Raw genomic sequence first — 6,649 nt, 5'->3', positions numbered from 1 at the left:
AAACTGAGCCAAACTGAGCCAGACTGAGCCAAACTGAACCAAACTGAACCAAACTGAGCCAAACTGAACCAAACTGAACCAAACTGAGCCAAACTGAACCAAACTGAGCCAAACTGAGCCAAACTGAACCAGACTGAACCAAACTGAACCAAACTGAGCCAAACTGAGTCAAACTGAGCCAAACTGAACCAAACTGAGCCAAACTAAACCAAACTGAGCCAAACTGAACCAAACTGAGCCAAACTGAGCCAAACTGAGCCAAACTGAACCAAACTGAACCAAACTGAGCCAAACTGAACCAAACTGAACCAAACTGAGCCAAACTGAACCAAACTGAACCAAACTGAGCCAAACTGAACCAAACTGAACCAAACTGAGCCAAACTGAACCAAACTGAACCAAACTGAGCCAAACTGAACCAAACTGAACCAAACTGAGCCAAACTGAGCCAACCTCAACCAAACTGAGCCAAACTGAACCAAACTGAACCAAACTGAGCCAAACTGAACCAAACTGAGCCAAACTGAACCAAACTGAACCAAACTGAGCCAAACTGAGCCAAACTCAACCCAACTGAGCCAAACTGAGCCAAACTAAACCAAACTGAGCCAAACTGAACCAAACTGAGCCAAACTAAACCAAACTGAACCAAACTGAACCAAACTGAACCAAACTGAGCCAAACTGAGCCAAACTAAACCAAACTGAGCCAAACTGAACCAAACTGAGCCAAACTGAACCAAACTGAGCCAAACTGAGCCAAACTGAACCAAACTGAGCCAAACTGAACCAAACTGAGCCAACCTCAACCAAACTGAACCAAACTGAGCCAAACTGAGCCAAACTGAGCCAAACTCAACCAAACTGAGCCAAACTAAACCAAACTGAACCAAACTGAGCCAAACTGAACCAAACTGAGCCAAACTGAGCCAAACTAAACCAAACTGAACCAAACTGAGCCAAACTGAGCCAAACTCAACCAAACTGAGCCAAACTGAGCCAAACTGAACCAAACTGAGCCAAACTAAACCAAACTCAACCAAACTGAGCCAAACTGAGCCAACCTCAACCAAACTGAGCCAAACTGAGCCAAACTAAACCAAACTGAGCCAAACTCAACCAAACTGAACCAAACTGAGCCAAACTGAGCCAAACTGAGCCAAACTGAGCCAAACTGAACCAAACTGAACCAAACTGAGCCAAACTAAACCAAACTGAGCCAAACTGAACCTGTACCGGAGAAAGTCACAACATTTGAAATAACCCCTTTTCAAAATGTTGCCGTGTTGAGGAGGCTCATGAGGGATTTGAACCGACAACCCTCCAGCAGACGCTGCCGGCCTCGGTCCGATTCCCCCCCGCTGCCTCCTGAAGAGGAATTAACTGCCTTTATGGATTTATTGGAGATTTATTGTTTTACACTGATGAGTATTTAGTTTAGTCTAGTGCAGTAAAATCACATAAACACTACAATAATTATCATTACACACCACTATTGGTGTTTTCAACAGTTTGACAGATCTTATATTGATGTTATATTGACATTGTATTGATGTAGTATAAATCTTACATTGATGCAGTATTTATGTTATATTTATCTAGTATTTTGTAGTAATTATGTTATATTGATATATTGTTTATATAGTATTTATATTTTATTTATAATGTATTTATGTAGTGTGCATAATGTATTTATTTACTGTTAACAGCCTCTGTTTATCAAATATTTTTAATGAACAGAAATATTTTTCAATTTGTTATATACTTAAATCTTGACCTCTTATTGTGTTATTCTGTTGCAAAATTTATATTATAGATTAAATCAAAAATAACTAAAGATTATTAGTTAGATTTTTTTTTTGATTTTTTTCCTTTTAATGAAGATACGGCAGGTGAGAGATTTTGAGATTAAATATAATAATTAGACACATTGATGAATTTAGTTTGACGTCCATTAAACTCACAGTAAAATGAACTTTACAATAACATATTTAATATAATAAAATATAATAATATATATATGTAGTTTATACAATAAACTATAATATAGCTGATCTCTGTTAATCAAAGTATCTGTTAAAAACTGCATAAACCGATGATAAACGACGACACTTTACAGCAAATACAAATCTCCTCGTGTTTCAGACACATTTTCGTCCGGTGTTCAGATTACACTTATGTGATGAAGCATTTCATAATTAAAATCATATTTAATTATGAATAATGAACAAACAGATTTAATTGATAATGATCAATTGATTATTTGTATTATTTGTATATTATATGTTTAATATTGAAATTAGTTAAATTGAATCACAGAGCTGGAATATTTTCTTCACCTGGAAGTTTAATATAACATTTAATTACACACAGTGTGAATTTAAATGGTTTAATAAACTTACAATAATTTATAGGGAGAATCCAGATAAATCCAAATAAAATTTAGAGCGAAATTTAGAAAGAGAAGTATTAAAAACCACAAACAATTTCCTTTGAAAGGTTGTGAGGTAGAAAAATAAAGTTGCATGAAATGGAAATAACCAGTAAAATAACATGTACATCACATTTAGTTGATTAAATGTTCGATAAGTTACTTTGATTTAATTCATTTAACATGAATACAATCTTAAGAAATGGAGTGAGGTTAAAATGAGAAAAGAAAAGGAAGAATGATGACGCAGATGTTAATGAAAAGACGATAAGGAGGATTGTGTGTGGGCGTCCATCTTGTGTTTCCCTCGGTCACCTGTCCCCCGGTGAACCATTAACCCGCTAACGGCCATAAAACTCCATTTTATTGGAAGGTGGATGATGACGGGTCGTAAAGGCTGAAAACCTTTATGGCCTCGCTGCCGCTCGCTCTTCACCTTGACACAGTTTGTGTGAGAATGAGAAACCTCGACCAGGTTTTTAATCCTGAAAACTACAAGCGCCAGCTGCTTCCGCTCGGTTAGCCTAGCATGCGCCGCTAGCGGGTTGAGACGAGACAGGAGTTACTGCTTCATCAACGTTTCACTTTTTAAAATAAATCAAAAACATCAGGTGTTAGCTTAGCATTAGCTTCTCTTGAAAGCATATCAGTTATTGTCCTGAGCCTAGATGAACTGGGATGATTCGATGTGATGATCTGATAACATGTGATGATCTGATAACATGTGATGATATGATGACTTGTGATATGATATCAAGCTCCTCTCGTGTGGAATCATCTCTCACTTTCAGATCGGGAAGCAGACTCCATCTGTGCATTTAAAAGGAGGATTCAAACCTTCCTTTACGATAAAGCTTATAGTTAGAGCCGGTCCAGGTTCGTCTTAGACCTGCTCTTAGTTCTGCTGCTATAGGTCTAGAAGGTCGGGGGTCACATGACACACGGAGCTTCTCTTTCCAGCTACTCCTTCCTCTTCTCCATCCTTATCACATCAAAGTTCCTCCTATCTCATCAGTACATGTTTCTGACCCTTGACCCCTTCCCCGGAGTCCCAGTGCCTTATCACCCGCAGATCCAGGGCCCCAGCTGTGGCTGCACCATGGATTATCCCTTCACAGCTGACTGCTGCCCCCTAGTGGTCAGCTGAAATACAAGTACTTCTCTGAAAATGAACACGTTCACCTGTCGTGAGTTCAGTTCCTTCAGAACCTCGTGATCCACAGGAACAACACGTGTGTGTGTGTGTGCCCCCCCCCCTAAGAAGAACTGGTGTCATGACGACCAGCTGCTGTCCTGAAATCAAACATTCACACAATAAGGACAGATTTCGTTGTTTGGATACAAGAGAAGAAGATGACTGACGTCAGGACGCACACATGAGCAGTTTGGTGGGTTTACACTTTATTACACTTTTATTTTAACTTTGTAAGCACAACAGGATTTACAGTAATTCACGTTCACTTCTAAAGCAGAAACATTAGGTGGCGCTGTCATCAAAACTTAGGCTCCAGTAATTTGGTTCTGAAATTTTTTTTGTATCGAAATGTTTTTCACCTAGAACTTAAATAAAAATTTAGACAACGTGTAAAAGAACTATTCAAAAAATGTGAATAACAAATTAATAAAAAGCGTCAGATGTGATTTAGTTAAAAAACTGAAAATACTTGTTTGAAATTAAATGTAAGTAAAGAACTTGTTGTGACACATTTTATTTGTGTGACATATAAAACACAGATCAGATGGTGCGAGCGGAGGAATGTGTTCCTGAAGTCCTCTGCAGCGGAGGGTGGGCTGTCGTCATGGCAACACAATGTCCAGAAGCAGGCCACATGTCGTGATCGTCATTGGGAGTTTCCCAGTGTTGGCGTCGTCATGATGGCCCTACTGCATGATGGGTAAAGATGAGATGTCAAAGGTCAGCCAAGGTGAGAGGTCAACATGTTCCAGAGGCAGCGGCGGAATAGGCTCTCTCTCTCTCTCTCTCTCTCGCTGTCTCCCTCCCTCTCTCTCTCTCTCCCTCTCTCTCCCTCTCTCTCTCTGTCTGTATCTCTCTCTCTCTCTCTCTTCTGAGAACAAGCAAACAAACATGTTTTTATATTTTCATCTGTTTATTGATGTCATGAAGGGACACACCAAGGATTCAACCAATCAGGAGGCAGCATGAGAGCCTGTTGCTGACTAACGTTCAGTGTCAAGCTAACGTCCAGTGTCAAGCAAACGTCCAGTGTCAAGCTAACGTCCAGTGTCACGCTAACGTCCAGTGTCAAGCTAACGTCCAGTGTCAAGCTAACGTCCAGTGTCACGCTAACGTCCAGTGTCAAGCTAACGTCCAGTGTCAAGCTAACGTCCAGTGTCACGCTAACGTCCAGTGTCACGCTAACGTCCAGTGTCAAGCTAACGTCTAGTGTCAAACTAACGTCCAGTGTCAAGCTAACGTCCAGTGTCACGCTAACGTCCAGTATCACGCTAACGTCCAGTATCACGCTAACATCCAGTGTCACGCTAACGTCCAGTGTCACGCTAACGTCCAGTGTCAAGCTAACGTCCAGTGTCACGCTAACGTCCAGTGTCACGCTAACGTCCAGTGTCAAGCTAACGTCCAGTGTCACGCTAACGTCCAGTGTCACGCTAACGTCCAGTGTCACGCTAACGTCCAGTGTCACGCTAACGTCCAGTGTCAAGCTAACGTCCAGTGTCACGCTAACGTCCAGTGTCACGCTAACGTCCAGGGTCACGCTAACGTCCAGTGTCACGCTAACGTCCAGGGTCACGCTAACGTCCAGTGTCACGCTAACGTCTAGTGTCAAGCTAACGTCCAGTGTCACGCTAACGTCCAGTGTCAAGCTAACGTCCAGTGTCACGCTAACGTCCAGTGTCACGCTAACGTCCAGTGTCAAGCTAACGTCCAGTGTCACGCTAACGTCCAGTATCACGCTAACGTCCAGTATCACGCTAACATCCAGTGTCACGCTAACGTCCAGTGTCACGCTAACGTCCAGTGTCAAGCTAACGTCCAGTGTCACGCTAACGTCCAGTGTCACGCTAACGTCCAGTGTCAAGCTAACGTCCAGTGTCACGCTAACGTCCAGTGTCACGCTAACGTCCAGTGTCACGCTAACGTCCAGTGTCAAGCTAACGTCCAGTGTCAAGCTAACGTCTAGTGTCACGCTAACGTCCAGTGTCAAGCTAACGTCCAGTGTCAAGCTAACGTCCAGTGTCACGCTAACGTCCAGTGTGATTACGTTTTTAAGGGGGAATCTGGGCTCAGAGGTTTATGGGTTTTAAGGGATGTTAAAGGGATTTTCTGACACACAGATAATATTTAAGTTATTTCTTGACATCATCCCTTCATTCACTAACCAATACTTTACTATTTAGGCTCTTCTATAAAAAGATATCTCTACGCAGGTAATGACGTCATTGTCGCAGGATCATGATGAACCATTTTTAAAAGTCTTTTTTTACACCTAGTTTTACGCTTGAAGGCAGCAGGACATCAAAGGACTTGAGGCTAAAAACATGGTTTAAATGAGGCTTTTTTAAATGGATCGTTCCCCAGAAAATGAAAACTCCCTCGGTGGGGGGGGCGGGTTCATGTGGTTACCTCCATCATTGTGGTGAGGAGATAATCAGGGAATTTTTCAGTGAAGTTTGTGTTAAAAACATTTTGATCATCTTTAAATGTAGAAATAAACTTGTCTCAGTTTGTGACGCTCTGCTCATATTTACATTCAGACGACAGGACTTCCTGTCGCTCATCTCGGCGCCACCAGTGCAATGCATGATGGTCGACATTGCTCTGTTACAGACCATTGGTTGTTAACTATTTGTAATGATGCATTATGGGAAATGAGTGCACTATATAGGGAATAAAAAACGTCACCAAACATCCCAACAGTTTAGTGATTTCGGACACAGCTGCCGTCTCATATTTCAGTTTTATAGGTTTAATAAAGGTCACATGATCCTGGGTCGCAGTTCTGATCACGTGATGTCGTGGTGATGTTTCCTGGGCGGATCCACGTCTTGGTCACATGATGCTCCTGCTGTTCGCTCCTGCAGCTTCCATTGAGCTCCAGCGACGAGTGAGACCAGTTCAGGAGTCAGTTGGACCAACGGAGCCTCGACTTCAAGTTATCAGAGGTCGTTGTGGATCGTGACATGGTTTAGTCCCGAAGGAGCGAAGACACACCTCTTCTGATGTCTGGCTCTCACGTCT

This window comes from Limanda limanda, chromosome 14, assembly GCF_963576545.1.
Source record: "Limanda limanda chromosome 14, fLimLim1.1, whole genome shotgun sequence".
Classification (NCBI taxonomy): domain Eukaryota; kingdom Metazoa; phylum Chordata; class Actinopteri; order Pleuronectiformes; family Pleuronectidae; genus Limanda; species Limanda limanda.
Note: the sequence above shows the minus strand (reverse complement) of the source record.